General features: G+C 37.4%; 1 long non-coding RNA gene across 4 annotated transcripts in view; it reads left to right on the plus strand.

Annotated features, from left to right (window-relative positions):
• Window positions 1-2,569: 2,569 nt before the first annotated feature.
• LOC131191488 (uncharacterized) overlaps window positions 2,570-18,012 on the plus strand; it is an 86,934-nt gene continuing 71,491 nt past the window's right edge. For all 4 annotated transcript variants that reach the window (XR_009153514.1, XR_009153515.1, XR_009153517.1 and 1 more), the window contains exons 1-2: window positions 2,570-2,683; window positions 2,861-2,915. This is a non-coding gene — a long non-coding RNA (uncharacterized LOC131191488). The remainder of the gene's footprint in view (window positions 2,684-2,860; window positions 2,916-18,012) is intronic.

Genomic DNA, 18,012 nt, shown 5'->3' on the forward strand with positions numbered 1-18,012 from the left:
AGCATATCCACAAAGTTGGGCTGAAACCATGGTAATTGTGGCACTGATGTTATTTACTTCCCCACTAGAATTAGTAATAAGGAAAATGTAGCATCATTTTTTTGCAATGATAAGAGTGCTGTGTGTGATAATATTCCACATAAATATTTTCATATCAGGAAAAATTATCAGTATTGCTAATAACAGGAATTAAAATATATTTGCATGGATTAATTGTCTCATTGGGCCAATGATTAAGGCAGTGCACTACAAACTAGGACACCACCAGACTAGTCCTCTCTTAGGCATGAAAGTTGGTTGGGGGACTTTGTGCTACTTAGTCTTTTAGTTCAATCCCTAGATGTTCTAGGGAAAATATGAGGCAGAAGCATTATGTGTACTGCCTTGAGTTGGATAAATTAAAGGTGGGATATAATCAAATTAGGTCTATAATCATATCACGTCTCCTCACCCATTTTTAGTAATTATTTTATTTGACTTCTGATTGTAAAATGCCCCCAAAGTGCAGTCTGAATAATATTTGGAAGCAGTTGCTATCAAACTTTTCCACAGAAGCTCAAGCCACATACAAATATTCAGGAATGAACCTAAAACATCTTAAAACATCTTAATTATTACAAGCCCCTAATACAAGGACAGCACAGGACAACAGATCTTACCTACATCTTCTGCCCTCTCTAGATCCTGTTTCTCAACTGTTTTTTTTCTGAATCTTTTCAATTAGGACTTGCATCCTCCACTATAACTAGTCCCCATATGACTGTTGCTTTTCCTGAGTCTCTTAACTCAGGGATCTCCAACCTTGGTCCCTTTAAGACTTGTGGACTTCAACTCCCAGAGTTCCTCAGCCAGCTTTGCTGGCTGAGGGATTCTGGGAGTTGAAGTCCACAAGTCTTAAAGGGACCAAGGTTGGAGACCCCTGTCTTAACTGTTTTTCAGTGCCATGATTCTCCATTGGAATACTAGTGCATCAGTAGAAGGTCAGTTGATGGCATCATTGACAGAGTGGGATTTCGAACATAACAAAGCGTTATCTTTAAACATCAAAATACTTAGTTCCTATATCCACACACCCCATGCAACCAATAAGTATTATGGATTCCCACTCCTTAGGAACTCATATTTATTGGAGAACACTCTTTGCTTATTGTTTTAATAGGGATATTTCCTTTTGGAAGATGCAGCTGGGTAGTACAATGATAATAGTACAATTTAACTGAATCACCAGGGTTGTTAAGCAAACCCAGTTTCTGTAATGGACATTTTTTTTGTCAGAAATGGAAAGTAAATGCTGGTTTCTGATGAAAAAATGTCACAAATTGTGGTGATATGACATGGGACCCTGCAAACAGACATAAATGTGGGCTGGGTGCCAACCCAGTACAGGTAGTTCTCGACTGACAACTATAAATGAGCCCCAAATTCCTGATGCTAAGTGAGACCGTTGTTAAGTGAATTCTGCCTCATTATACAACTTTTCCTTTCACAGTTAAATGAATTACTGCAGTTGTTAAGTTAGTAACATGATTGTTAAGTGAATCTAGCTCCCCCATTGACTTTGCTTGTCAGAAGGTTACAAAACCTGATGACCCCGGGACATTGCAACTATCATAAATATGAGTCAGTTGCCAAGCATCTGAAATTTGATTATATGACCATGGGGATGCTGCAACAGTTGTAAGTGTGAAAAACGGTCTGTCAGCTTTGGAAGCCATACTAGGCCGAAGGCTTCCACACACTGCCACTTTCTCCTATGTGGGAAAGGAGGGGAGGGGGGTGGTAGTACAAGGGATGATTAGACATAACATTCTTCCTGCTGGTCAAGGTCAGGCTGAGCTCGCATCTGGAGAAGGAGTGGCCGGAGTGATGTCTCGAGATGGGACGGTTGAAGATTGGAGCACGTGATCCGCAGAGGGGTCATGAGGGTGGGATTTTGGGGATTGTATTACTGTGGGAGGAATCCGGATCCCCAGATTTGGATTTCCACCAACTGTGCCAGATTACCTATGCTAGTAAAAGAACTTTGAAAGATGTTGGCCTCGGAGTCTTTTCTGCAAGGAGGGTTTTCTGGAATGCTGACACGGTCATAAGTCACTTTTTCAATGCTGTTGTGACTTCAAACAGTCACCAAACAAACTGTTGTAAGTCAATGACTGCCTATATGCGTTTATGTGACCGTGAGCGGAGAGGCAACTGTTGGAAATTTAAATCTAGATCCTAAGTACCTTTTGGGGGTTGGTTGTGATTTTGGTTCCTAATGCCTGGTTGTAAATAGAGGAATAACAGTAGTCAGCCATCTTGAGTGACATAGATTGAGGAGCACAAAATGGAAGCAGAGTGTTGAAAGTAAGAAATCATGTTTTTTGTTTGTTTGCAGCCAGATCAGGTGAACCTAGGCAGGAATGCATAGTCATGCATAGCCACTGGAAGACTGAAACCCAGTCAATTGAGCTATTTTTTAAAAAACATATTTTGGTCTCACCCCCGCCCCTGCCCACGCCTTCCCAAAAAGAACTGGAAACAAAGGGGTTGAAAGATAAAGTATTTTATGACACAGCTCAGTATCAAGCCCCAACATACTTCCCAGAAATTAATTTGCTGCAACAGCCAAGCCACACTTACTACAGCCTGGGGATATCATGAAGCTCTGCCACTAATTTCCTGAGAAAAAGGTTCATAGGAGGTGAGATAATTCCCGGCAAAAATAGTGGGAGATTCTGCATTGTTAAAATGAGCATATGTGATCCAGTTAGTGTGAAGGTGTGCAGAAATTATGGGAATAGTAGGGCTGTTGTGACAACAAATCTATCTAATCAGCAAAACCTAAAATTAAAGTTTCATTTTTCCCCCCCACCTCAAGCATAGGTGAAACCTCACGGTGGACCTCAACCACCAGAAGCAGTTTCCAAGGAGAGGTAAAGTTGGTTGTATTGTAATTAAAGTAGTCAATTTAGTCATTTTAGCTTTGTTGTTAATAGAAATGGCTAGTATGTATTACTATGCAAAAGTAAAAAGTTGAAAGTTATTACCTTATTTTACTGTGCTAAAAAGAGTTGGAAGTCAATGCTTTTTTTCTCCCTTTTGTCTTTTACCCTACATTCTTTCCTCTTATCTTTTTCATTCCTTACTTTCTGATTATTTTCATTTTTCTTTGGATTTTTATAATTACATAAACTAAGAAAAATAGTAGGGCTACTATATTTGAGCTCCAAAATTTGGGAAGACTACTAGATGGCAGAAAACAATTTTTGTGTACCTCCTTGGTTCCATGTGGGGGACATTTGGGGGTTTGCAGCCCAGATTATTAAGATACAGGGCCAGTTAGTGGATAATACTTAAGGTCAGCCTGACGCCATGTTTGCATATAGTGCTCAAAAGCAAGTGCAGCTCCAGAAATCTCTAAAAGTTGTTATGAAGATGAAATCATGTTTTTAAGGCAGTGTAAGGGAAAAATGATTAAAGAGCTAACTGGAGAGTAATCATATTCTGTATTTTATTTTAATTAAGTCATATAAAATAATTATGTTTCTGTCCTCACCCCACTCACTATATTTTCTAATGTAAACCATCTGACTTGATGTTTAAAAGCCAAGTGTGGCCGTCATGTTGGAACAAAATGTACAGCTCTTCCTGAAACCACTTGTTAATTAGAGAATACATTCATAACCTTAGTCTACACTGCCTTAAAGCAATAATTATAGGCAGTCTTCAATTTATGGCCATTAATTTAAGAATGTTTAAGGTTATGGTAGCCTTAGAAAAAGTGACTTATGACCCATCCTCAAAGTTATGGCCATCACACCAACCCCACAGTCATGTGATCACAATTTGGGTGTTTGACAACCAGCTTATATTTACAATGGTGGCAGAATTTTGCAGTCACATGATAGTGATTTGCCACTCTCTGTTATGGCTGCCACATGCAGACTACCTGTGTTTATTTATATTTTCATGTTGGCTTCTCCCCTCCATCACTACTACAGATAGAACCTATTTATCAGGACTTAAGAAATTAGATATCACACTTATAAAGTTTTTGGAAATTACATGGTCCAGAGACTTGCAAGATGTATTCAGAATAGAATCAACAAGAGTAGATAAAAGAACATAATATGTTATAGGAGATGAGGAGAAAAGGGTAGCTATAAAGATCTGGGATATAGTAGACATAATTTATATTAGCTAATATTACTTTATTTATTTATTTATTTATATTTATTTATAATTTAATTTCTATACCGCCCTTCTCCTGAAGGACTCAGGGTGGTTTACAGCCATATTAAAATACAGAAAATAAATAACAAATAGTTGCATAGAATAGAATAGAATTTTATTGGCCAAGTGTGATTGGACACACAAGGAATTTGTCTTGGTGCATATGCTCTCAGTGTACATAAAAGAAAAGATACGTTCATCAAGGTACAACATTTACAACACAATTGATGGTCAATATATCAATATAAATCATAAGGATTGCCAGCAACAAGTTATAGTCATACAGTCATAAGTGGAAAGAGATTGGTGATGGGAACTATGAAACGATTAATAGTAGTGCAGATTCAGTAAATAGTCTGACAGTGTTGATGGAATTATTTGTTTACCAGAGTGATGACCTTCGGGAAAAAACTGTTCTTGTATCTAGTTGTTCTGGTTTGCAATGCTCTATAGCGTCGTTTTGAGGGTAGGAGTTGAAACAGTTTATGTCCAGGATGCGAGTGATCTGCAAATATTTTCACGGCCCTCTTCTTGATTCGTGCAGTATACAGGTCCTCAATGGAAGGCAGGTTGGTAGCAATTATTTTTTCTGCAGTTCTAATTATCCTCTGAAGTCTGTGTTTTTCTTGTTGGGTTGCAGAACCGAACCAGACAGTTATAGAGGTGCAAATGACAGACTCAATAATTCCTCTGTAGAATTGGATCAGCAGCTCCTTGGGCAGTTTGAGCTTACTGAGTTGGGGCAGAAAGAACAGTCTTTGTTGTCCTTTTTAATGATGTTTTGATGTTAGCTGTCCATTTGAGATCTTGCGATATGATAGAACCCAGAAATTTGAAGGTTTCTACTGTTGATACTGTGTTGTCAAGTATTGTGAGAGGTGGAAGTATGGAAGGGTTTCTCCTAAAGTCTACCACCATTTCTACGGTTTTGAGTGTGTTCAGTTCCTGGTTGTTTTGGTTGCACCACAAGGCTAGTCGTTCGGCCTCTCGTCTATATGCGGCTTCGTCATTGTCTCGAATGAGACCAATCACTGTTGTGTCATCTGCGAACTTCAGTAGCTTAACAGATGGATCATTGGAGATGCAGTCATTGGTATACAGAGAGAAGAGAAGTGGGGAGAGCACACAGCCTTGGGGGCCCCCTGTGCTAATTGTACAGGTATTTGATGTGATCTTGCTTAGCTTCACCTGCTGCTTCCTGTTTGTTAGGAAGCTTGTGATCCACTTACAAGTCTGTTCCGGTACCTGTAGCTGGTTTAGCTTAGTTAGAAGAATGTCTGGAATGATGGTATTGAATGCTGAACTAAAGTCTACAAAAAGGACGCTTGCATAGGTCTTTGGAGACTCAAGATGTTGTAGGATGTAGTGCAGAGCCATATTAACAGCATCATCTGTTGATCTATTTGCTCGGTAAGCAAATTGCAAGGGGTCTAACAGCGGATCCGTGATGGTTTTCAGGTAGGAAAGCACTAGCCTTTCAAAGGTTTTCATGACTACAGATGTTAAAGCAACTATCAATAATGCACTCTGCAATTCAACAGACTTTCATGAACAACTGACCCAGCTCCCCAATTAGTCTATTAAAATGAAGTTTTACTATAGGCTTTTCTCCAGCTGAGGTTGGAATCAAGTCTCCGACTACCTTCATTTAGAAAGTTTAAGCAGAGACAGGAATAGTGCAATGGACTCACAGTCCAAGGCACACTGAATTCTGTCTAGCTCTCATTTTGTCAGGGGACTCTGTCTACTGAAAATGGCAAGATACTTGAATACCCATCACTGGAATATTTCTACAGAGGGATTGATCTGTTACAGAAAAAAAACCTAATGCAAGTGAGCAAATTGACTTCAGTGTACAGCACATAAGGATAAAACATTAGCTGCAGCTTAATATATGTTGACGGATCATATCGGAATTTATCAGTGCAGCTTACTTATCTCTGAATTCAATTGCCAGTCTCATCTGGACTGTAATTATTATTTGACTCACTGCCTTGAATCAAATTGGGCATTCCTCAGTTTTCAATAGGGTTGTTCATCTTTGCAAGCAAAAGTTCTTAAGATACATTTGTGCCTAGCCAGCAGAATTAAACAGCAAAATTGAAAACAAATAACAGCAATATGATTTTAATCCTTTAAATAAGCGGATGATGCCCTACTTTCTTTCATTAAACATTTTAAAGAGCAAAAGCATTTCTGATTAGTCTAGACAGGATATACATCTTTTGTTGAACTGAAAGCTGCATTTTTCTTTATATAGCAAAGGCAGAGGCGTGCTGCTGCTAGTTCGGACCGGTTCGCCTGAAGTGGTTGTTCTGATTTTGCACAGTTCGGAGAACTGGCAAATTGGACCACTGGCTGACCCCGCCAAAATCAGACCCAAAAACGGCCTGAAAATGGTCAAAAAGCAGGCCGTTTATCAGGCCGATTTTTGCCAGAAATGTATAACAAAAATATCCTCCAACTTTCTTTTGATGATGATGCTACCCATTCAGTCTTGTGGATTCTATGGACCAGTTTTCTCTTGCACTACTTTTTTGAGTTTTTCTATGCTCTGATTGGTGTTAGCTTTGATGGTGTCCGGTCATTGTGGTCCTTGGTGGCCTGGTTTCCTTTTACAACTTTCTTTTAGTATAAAGAAAACAAATTGACCACTTCTCTCTAAATTTAAACAAATAGCATCAATCTATAAAACATCTTAAAATACTAATAATCAACGCAGTAAAAACCAATTATTCATAAAATATTCTTCTCTTAATTTTATCTAACACATATTAAATTATCAAATGCAATTATCCTTATATTTAAAAAGCTACAATATATCTGTTGTCAAATTCAGTGTAATCTTTAAATCCCAAAGTCAAAAGTGAATTTTTCTTTTTGTCTTGTAAGAAATCTAACAATTGTTTCTAAGTTGCAAAAAATTTAGTCAAATTATTATCTCTAAACGAAGCAGTCAATTTCACCATCTCAATTTAGCTCCATAATTTCAAAATCCATTTTTCCATTGTGGGTATATATTTTCTTTCCATTTTTGGGCATAAAGTAACCTTACCAGCAATGTCATATACAAAAACGAAGTCCCACTTTTCTCCATCTGTTTATCTAACATCTCTAAAAGAATAGCTTCAGGTTTCAATGTTACATCCATCTTCAGAATTTTCTGAACCAACATAGTTATCAGATTACAACATTTGTTTGCTTTCTTACATATCCACAAAAAATGGTAAAATGTGCATTCATATTGGTTATGTTTTCAACACTTCTTTGAGATTCCCTTATATCACAATTTATCAGAACTTAGATGTCATCTATATGTCATTTTAGGGAATTATACCTCCTAAATTAATTTATTTAGATTTGAAAATATTAGCAGGTTTAAAAGAGGACCTGCTTTTACAACTGAAAAAGATACCAAACTGGGCTTATTTCCTTGATGTTTATGTCAGAGATTTATTTCTAAAACCATCTGAATGAAACCAAGACCTTTGTCCTAAAGCTGTATAAAACAAGATAATGTTATTTTTATAATCAACTTATTTTCATGTTTTGATATGTGCTGCAGATTGAAAAGCTTTGACCAAAATAATATTAATCTCAAGCATAAGATAGAAGACCATGTGATATTCTCATGATCTCTATCATTGTTTTTGTTTTCTGTCTAATTTTATATAACTTGTTCACATCACCAGCTTGGAAAGCTAGTGTTGCAATCAAAGATGTATCATCTCAGGGTCCAGACCCAATAGGTACACGTGGCAAATAACTTTGCTATAGCACATATTATTATTAGGTACTCAACAGGTACAAATAGCCAATAGAATGAAGAACAATAATGCAGCATGCCAGCTTTAATATGAAGTTCCCTATGTAAATATTTCTGATGTAACACAAATACAGAAATGTTAGCTGTTTTGCCAAAGTCCAGAAAGGAAAAATACTCCAGGACTTAAAATATGCTAACAGACAGTCAAAACAAAGTTAGTCTTAAAATAACTAACCAACCTCCAACCATCCGTCGTTCACAACCTCCAATCAATTGTCATCCAAAACTAGGTACGCATGCCCCTTATTTCCTCTACACCAAACACTGCAGATCTTAAATGCAAATTGATAAATGCAAGAAGTATTGTAAACAAATTGCCTGAATTTCTCCTCTTGTTAAATACTGGTACATTTGACGTTATATTTGCATGTGAAACATGGCTGAACTCATCCCTCCCTGACTCCATTATTTCAGACAAAGAGAATCATGTTTTTCGGTCAGATCGCGAAAACCGCAGAGGAGGTGGAGTGGGTATCTTTTACAAAAAGTCATTGAATCTTAAAAATAGTCAAGTTGCACATAAACTCGCTCTTCCTGAAACTATTGTATGCGAACTGTCCCTTAACATCACACTTCGCTTCTTGCTATGCTACAGAGCCCCTGACTACGACATCGCACATGCGAACATGTTAACCACACTACTCTTACCCATATCCTTTCATCTTCCTGGTTGACCTCAACCTACCTCTTATTAACTGGATAACAAACGAATGTACAACTGAACCCATCCATACTACCCTGCAATGCTGTTACAAATCTAGGTCAATTATAACTAACAATACAAGACTCAACAACTGCCTTGACCTCATCTTCTGAAACAACGCAAACTCAATTTATGGACTACAAATAAAAGAACCCTTTTCCAACAGTGATCACAGCATGATAGATTTTTGTCTCAATATACGCCCTTACAAAAATCTTCATAATAATGGTATTCCAAACTACAATTTCAAAAAAGCGAACTATGTCCTTATAAACACCGACCTCTTATCTCTTGACTGGCAAAATCTATTCTCAACCTGTATCACTGCTGAAGACCACTATAGAGTTTTCCTACTTGAAGTCAATAGAGTCATTAAACTATATGTACCACAAACCACCACCATAATCAGAAAAAAACAAATTACCCATATCAATAAAAAAGCTCCAATCCAAAAAAAAAAAAATCCCTCTGGCGAAGAAACAAAACTGTCTATGTAGCCAACTTCAGAAACCGCTACAAAAATATATGCAACCAAATAAAAATTGAATGCACCAATTAGCACACCAAACAAGAAGAAGACCTTGTGCGCACAAAATCCAATCGTTCTTTTTATAATTTTGTGAACAACAAACTTAAAGACTCGAGATCCATCCTACCATTAAAAGGATCTAACGGCAAAGAATATAATGATGAAACAGTTAAAGCAAACCTCTTTAACACATTCTTTGGCTCAGTCTTTGTTAACAGTAATGACTCATATCCAACGTTCCCCAGTCGTACCAACAATGAGTACAATGACCTAACACAAATAGATTTCACAGAAGATAATGTTGAAAAGGCCCTTCGCAAACTGAAACCATCTCTATCTATTGGACTTAATGGACTATGTGCATACTGCTTAAAAAAGCTTTCCACTAATATAGAAGAACCCCTAACCATAATCTTTGAAAAAGCTTTCATGACCAGCTCCCTTCCCAAACTTTGGCCACTAGCCACGGTCATTCCTGTCTTCAAAAAAGGAGACCCCAGCCTAGTTGAAAATTACAGATTAATCTCTTTAAGCTGCATCACCTGCAAAGTAATGGAATCAATCATCAACCAATCCATCACCCTCCACCTAGAAACAAACAACCTACTCTCTAATAAACAATTTGGTTTCAGAAAAAATTTATCCTGTAATTTACAACTTCTTCATTGCAAAAACATATGCACTACAAATCTTGATCAGGGCAAAACAATAGGTGCAATTTACATAGACTTCTGTAAAGCTTTTGACTCTGTGGTACATGGTAAACTTCTCCTCAAACTAAAATCCTATGGCATCTCCAGACCCCTCCACAATTGGATAACAGCGTTCCTGTCAAAAAGACAGCAAGTGGTCAAAATAGGCAATGCCCTATTAAATCCTGTTCCTGTCAATAGCAGCGTTCCCCAAGGCAGCGTTCTTGGACCAACACTCTTCATATTATACATTAATGATCTCTGTGACCATATTATAAGTAATTGTATTCTCTTCGCTGACGATGTTAAACTATTTATCACTACCAGTACAGCTACCCTTCAAAAAGACCTTGACTTTGTGTCGGAATGGTCAAAAACTTGGGAACTCCAAATCTCAATCAGCAAATGCTCTGTCTTACACATTGGAAAAAAGAATCTGAACATTAAATACAAGCTTGATGGACATTGCCTTGTAGATGACCCCCACCCCGTTAAAGACCTTGGAGTTTTCATATCAAATGTTCTAAGTGCCAAAGCCCACTGCAACTACATCGCAAAAAAGGCTTTAAGAGTTGTAAACTTAATCTTGCGTAGCTTCTTCTCCAGAAACATTACACTACTAACCAAAGCATATAAAACATTCACTAGACCAATTCTTGAATACAGCTCGCCAGTCTGGAACCCATACCTCATTTTGGACATTAGTACAAATTGAGCGTGTCCAGAAATACTTTACAAGAAGAGTTCTCCACTCCTCTGAATACAACAAAATACCTTATGCCACCAGACTTGAAATCCTGGGTTTAGAAAAGTTACAACTCTGCTGCCTTCGATATGACCTGAGTTTAACTCATAGAATAATCTATTACAACGTCCTTCCTGTTGAAGACTACTTCAGCTTCAATCACAACAATACACGAGCACACAATAGATTTAAGCTTAATGTGAACAGCTCCAACCTTGATTGCAGAAAATATGACTTCAGTAACAGAGTTGTTAATGCCTGGAATGCACTACCAGACTCTGTGATTTGTTCCCAAAATCCCCAAAGCTTTAACCAAAAACTATCTACTATTGACCTCACTCCATTCCTAAGAAGTCTGTAAGGGGTGTGCATAAGAGCACCAACGTGCCTACCGTTCCTGTACTAATGTTCCCTTTGACTGTATCCAAATTTCATATAGTTATTACATACTTATGATTATATATATATGCTTATATATTGTATAGTTATTTCATACTTATGCTTATATATACTGTTGTGATAAATAAAAAAATAAAAAATAAAATACTAGCAGCTTCAGCAAGAAGAAAGTCAGGGCCATAGAATAGTAGCCATTATAAAAGAACAGGAGGCCTTTGGAAAACTTGATGGGCTTGAAAACAGAATTCTTTTTTTTTTTAATATGAACAAATAGATTATTTGTCCAGTTCCTATAATGGTAGTAGGGTTATGACAAAATGTGCACTGATAGTCACCTCTTTAAGGTGCATATTAATAAGATCATATGTAAAATGCAAATTTCCCAATTTCAGAGATGGCAGTAAAAATGGGAGCAACAATTTTTCTACATCTCTTTGCTACCATCTAACAATCTTCCTCATTTTTGCAAACATAGTCCTAATGAGTCAAACCAGCACTAGCAGCCCTAATTAACCAGAAATTGGAAATAGGAACCAGGCAAGGGCAAACCGCTTTTGAAGAAAACTACAGGGACTTTTTCAGGCAGTTACCAAGAGTCAACAATGACTTGAAGGCAAACACACACAAAAAACCATCCAATGGATTGCAGTTCTTTCCCATATCCTAGTTCGGCATGGCTTGGTCTATCTTTTATTCAGCGGTATCTCAAAGGAGAGAAGAAACCTTTAATAGGATACAGCTGACATCTGCATCCTTATCAGGTTGCAGAGATACAAAGAACAGCCAGCTCTAGCAGACAATAACTTCAAGCAAGAAATAGCACTGTGAAAAGAATAGCAAAGGACAGGGATGAGATAAGAAACGAAAACCGGCAATAGAGAGAAAACATATTGAACAAGGGAGGAAAATAAAAGAGATGCAATTAGGAAGCACATGTAATGTTGTTACTCTGCTGTAATTTGGTTCAATTAATCTATCAGCAAACCCAAGACCTACTGTAGTGTTTAACCTGTTTGATATTTGCTGAAATTTCTTCAAATCAAGCTATATCGAGCACCAGATTAAAGACTTTGGGGTATTCCAAGTGGGAATATGTGTATTACAAAGGATTAATGTAAATATATTCACTAGAAAGTTGAAGGAATTGCATGGACAAGGTACTAATATTCCTAATGCAAGCAAATATATGGTTTCAAGCCTAGGGTAGGAAGGAAAAGGAAATGCAAGCCACTTGTTGCCATAAATCAGTAGAAGTCAAGACTGACTTAAAGAAAACATTGCCCTTCTTACAGCAACTAAATGCTTTTATTAAATCTTATTTTTTACATGACTTCCAGGATGGTGTTAAAGCACCACAGACTAGAAACTAGGAAACTAAGCATTTTAGTCCCTACCTTAGCACAAATCCAGCTGGATGACCTTGGGCCAGTCACTCACTCTCAGCCCTGGGAAGGAGGCAATGGCAAACCACTTCTGAAATCTTACCTAGCATGCTGCAGGAATTAATCCAGACTATTGCCAGGACTGGACAATGATTCAAAGGCACAATATATCTGTCCAACTTTTCTCTACCAACTCTGGGCTAGCTCAGCCACGGTTGTGTCAGACGCCGTGAGAAGAAACAAGCCAACTTGGTTTTCTTTCCAATAGTGACTTCGTTTATTGGGTCTGCTACAAACCGGGTCTTAATAAAAATCGAGGTCTCTCTGTATAAAGTCAGTGCTGAGAGCTTCTGCCTCTCAGCCCTTTTTCTGAACTGCTCCATTGATTAGACGCCCGGCCGCTCTCTCCCTCCTCGTCTGACAGCCTCATCTGCCACGTCATCTGCCAAATCCCGGAACTAAAAAAGCTCTTCGTAATGCCTAGCCGTCATCTCTTTCTATCCTGGCCGCCAGTGTGCTGATTCCCTTCCCATGCTTTCCAAACGCAGATTCCTGCATCCCTCGAACAGGTCCCCGATATGTCATCCCTTTGGATCTTTGAAAAAGGGACTGCTCCCATGATCCGGATCCCTGTAGCATCATGTGTTGAGCCGGAGCTGGGCTCTACACCAACTTATTTGACTGACTAGCACCCTCAATTCTCTGTCCTCTGGCTGAAAGCACTTGAAAAATGTTTATTTTAAATGTTTATTAGATGTGAGAGCTACAAGAAAGCTTTATATCTTGTCTTATCTGTAAACAATTACTTATACAACCAACCAACCAATTTTGAAGCATCTTTTTCTGTTTAAATATATACATTTTTGATATGGCAAGTCATTATCCATGACCTATTCCACTACAGCTGAATCACTTATTTTAACTTGCCTGAAATAATATAAATGGGAAAACATCTTTAAAGTCATGTTGTGGATGTGAGCCTTCTACCTAATGTGGAAAGCCTTTTTTTTACTTGGCTCAATTTTTTCTGCTTATTTCTTGGTATAGGCAACATGGTCACTGCCTAATATAGCTGAGCAAGGAGCGGAATTATCTAAAGATGACTATAAGCAGTGCCAACTAGCACTTAATATAAACCATCAGTTCAATTTAAAGAAAAATACATCAGAACCCTTCAATTTGAGTTTCTGTGGTTTCAGGATGACCAAACATAGCTCAATGTCAGGTACTTTTTTAATTCCTTAACTCAAACTTATAGTAAGAAAGAAATTCAACAAAGCTTTTCTGTGGGAAGATATCAAATTGCATCTTAATTAAACAATGACATCCCGTGTTGAAGGCATTACATCATCTGAGCAAACCGGCCTGCTAATCAGACTGTGCAGAGCAGTAATACATTGCCCATTAGCTTTTCTTTCCTTTCTTTCAAGGACAACAGCACAGCAGCAACCCACGAATCTCTTTGAACGGGAGTCTCCCGTAATTGTTGAAATTTATCATTCCTTTTTGAAGTCCTCCCAAAATTGCAATTTTCCTGAAACATCTATTTTCTCAGAAAAGTGGCTGCAAATGGAAAAAGATTTTGCTTTATCCTGTTGCACAACTTCAAAATATATTAAGAAATAAATAGAAATAACAAGGTGTGCAGTACTTTGGATTTGATTGGGAAGAAGTGTTGTGAAGCACATAAGAGTACAAAGAACCTCTGATTAATTAAAGAAGACACAGAATACTAGAAAAAGACATGCATACTTTAATGAGGTACACTGGAGCACTCTAGACTATATAGGTAGCCCTTGACTTATGACCGGTCGCTTAGAGACCATTCTAAGTTATAACAGAACACACACACACCGAGTTATTTACAACCCGGTTTCAAAGTTGAAAGTTTTATTTTCACAAGACTGTAAGGGGTTCTGTTTTTAAGGAGGTTTCATTTGTGTAGCTTTCTTAAAAAATGGATCTTATCCACCAGAGGCTCGCAAGAATAGTAATCTGCTTGCAGAACAGCACAATTCTAAGGACAGGGCATGACCTCTAGGACATAATACGATTAACGCATCACCATTAGAATAACAAAAGGCAAAAGGCTCACTACAGTGCACAACCCCCTGGAGCATCTCAATCATCCCTATAAAGAGCCATCTATTTACCCAGTCAAGGGGTCAACCACCCCAGAAACATTGCTGTTGTCACTGAAGTTTCTGGATACCAAAAAAGCTTTTTCTTGCAGCTAGTCAGCCTCCATTTATGTCCAGCGCCTTTCTCCTGGCTTGGAACCAGACTGGATTTTTCTTCCTATATCTTATGACTCCATTATGGTAGTAGGACTACCTGAATAGACTGTGCAGACAGACATTCATGTATGCTCTTTGGCAATTAAAATTTGGCAATTTTTTCCCAAATGCTCTCAGCAGTATGATATCAAAAACACATCTGTCTTTCTAATGTGTACATTTGAAATATTAATTACAGTTTAATTTTTTTGGGGTGATTCTTGGAAAATATAAACATTACATTTTCTCTGAATTTCATATCACTGAAGTAGAATTGTCTATAACAGCTGTTTTTAAAATAGTACATCTGTATTTTGAAAAGAAAGCATGGTGATGTACCTCAGTTAAGTATTTTTAATATGTTATCAAGTATTATAGAGCATACATTCCTAATTTTTTGTTTTTTTCCATTGAATTTTGTATTGCATTCTTTATTTTTATTTGGGATCAGCTGAAGCATTATGATCCTGGGGAAAGTCTCTGCTATTATTAAGAATGTGGACTGTAGGACTTTGAATTTGATGGATTTATTAGGTAATGCAGATCAAGTCATCATATAGAAAATGTAGGCATGTTGAAGGGTTTTTAAAGAAATTTAAGATCTTATTTACTACACATTTTCAACATATATATGCTTTTCCCTTTTGGTACAATTAACGAAGTCCAAAATCCATTTTATGACTTGGCTCAAATCAGTTACTAGTAAATCAGTAGTTAGAGCCTTCATTTGATACAGAAACTATCAGAAATATAATGTACAATATAGTGTAACTATTACGTTGAATTTCTCATATATTAATGTTGAATTTAAAATACTTAATCACAGGCTTTATAGATTGCCTTAGTCAGAGCCTTCATTTGATATAGAAACTGTCAGAAAAATAGTGTACAATATAGTGTAACTATTACGTTGAATTTCTCATGCTGCATCTCGGGGACTCTCCAACTCACTGAATAAGTATTTTATTTATTTATTTATTTGTTAAGTATATATTAGATAATATACGTAAGTATAAGCATGAATTGAATACATAAAATGAATACAAATAAAGGGAACATTAGGACAGGGACAGTAGGCACGCTGGTGCTCTTATGCACACCCCTTACAGACCTCTTAGGAATGGGGTGAGGTCAACAGTAGACAGTCTTAAGGTTAACATTTGGGAGGTTTTGGGATGTAAAGTATACAAAAGATTGTTGTTGTTAGTTGCGAAGTCGTGTCCAACCCATCGCGACCCCATGGACAACATTCCTCCAGGCCTTCCTGCCCTCTACCATCCTCTGGAGTCCATTTAAACTCATGCCTACTGCTTCAGTGACTCCATCCAGCCACCTCGTTCTCTGTCGTCCCATTCTTCTTTTGACCTCAATCTTTCCCAGCATTAGGCTCTTCTCCAGTGAGCCCTTCTTTCTTTCTCATTAGGTATACAAAAGATACTTTCTTCCAATCTGCTGTTTTGTAGGCTCTGGAATAGAACTATATCTGTCTGGTCAGTTTTTCCCTCTCTTTTTCTCAATATTGCACTCCAGTGAGATTTACCTCAAAATAAAGTTGACGTTATGAAACATAACTTCATAATATGTTCCAGAGACTTAAGATTAATGCAATTTTCTTTTCTGGCTCTGACTTTTTGTGGGGGTGGGGGTGGTGAGAGATTACTTGAAGTAAGAGACCACAAAGTAAAAATTGGTCTTTGCTCTAGTCATGTAGTAGTAAGTTGTATATGTGTTTGGGATATATGTTAGTAAAATGTGTCTGGCTTATCACATTTAGTTTAGCTTCAGACAGCAATATAGAATAGAATAGAATAGAATTTTATTGGCCAAGTGTGATTGGACACACAAGGAATTTGTCTTGGTGCATATGCTCTCAGTGTACATAAAAGAAAAGATACGTTCATCAAGGTACAACATTTACAACACAATTGATGATCAATATATCAATATAAATCATAAGGATTGCCAGCAACAAGTTATAGTCATACAGTCATAAGTGGAAAGAGATTGGTGATGGGAACTATGAAACGATTAATAGTAGTGCAGATTCAGTAAATAGTCTGACAGTGTTGAGGGAATTATTTGTTTAGCAGAGTGATGGCCTTCGGGAAAAAACTGTTCTTGTGTCTAGTTGTTCTGGTGTGCAGTGCTCTATAGCGTCGTTTTGAGGGTAGGAGTTGAAACAGTTTATGTCCAGGATGCGAGGGATCTGCAAATATTTTCACGGCCTCTTCTTGATTCGTGCAGTATACAGGTCCTCAATGGAAGGCAAGTTGGTAGCAATTATTTTTTCTGCAGTTCTAATTATCCTCTGAAGTCTGTGTTTTTCTTGTTGGGTTGCAGAACCGAACCAGACAGTTATAGAGGTGCAAATGACAGACTCAATAATTCCTCTGTAGAATTGGATCAGCAGCTCCTTGGGCAGTTTGAGCTTACTGAGTTGGCGCAGAAAGAACATTCTTTGTTGTCCTTTTTTAATGATGTTTTTGATGTTAGCTGTCCATTTGAGATCTTGCGATATGATAGAACCCAGAAATTTGAAGGTTTCTACTGTTGATACTGTGTTGTCAAGTATTGTGAGAGGTGGAAGTATGGAAGGGTTTTTCCTAAAATCTACCACCATTTCTACGGTTTTGTGTGTGTTCAGTTCCAGATTGTTTTGGTTGCACCACAAGGCTAGTCGTTCGACCTCTATATGAAATTTGACAAAATATATCCCAATAGAAACAGGAAAATAATTCAGTTCTTTTCTTATTTTCCTCTGCCCCTGCCCTCTTAACTTCACTAGGAAGGTTTTGTTCAAAAATCTTGACTCATCTAGGAATGAGCAATAAGCCTTCTAAGTTTATTGAACTCCAATTGTCATCACTGCAAGCCTAGTCAATGATGAGGGATGATGAGTTTATAGAGTCTAACAATATGGAGAGGAATAGTTTATCTACACCTATTTTATGCTATACTGAGAATGAAGCCATATTGCAATCCATATTGTAAAAAGACTGGCCAAAGCCATTCTCTGATTATGCATCTTTAAGTGGATTTCCATTTTCATTGAAAAGAGCTTTATTTCTTTAAAAAGGATTTCCTAATAAATCTGCAGAAATATGATATTTACAGCAATGCTTTCTCCAACATATTTTATGTAGCCAAACTTTGCACAGTCTGGAGGGTAGAGTTCATTTTTTAAAAATCAGCAGAAAAGCTTTTGCAGAGTGAGCTCCCTCAACATTGGTTAACTCAATATTATT

This window comes from Ahaetulla prasina, chromosome 1 (assembly GCF_028640845.1).
Source record: "Ahaetulla prasina isolate Xishuangbanna chromosome 1, ASM2864084v1, whole genome shotgun sequence".
NCBI lineage: Eukaryota > Metazoa > Chordata > Lepidosauria > Squamata > Colubridae > Ahaetulla > Ahaetulla prasina.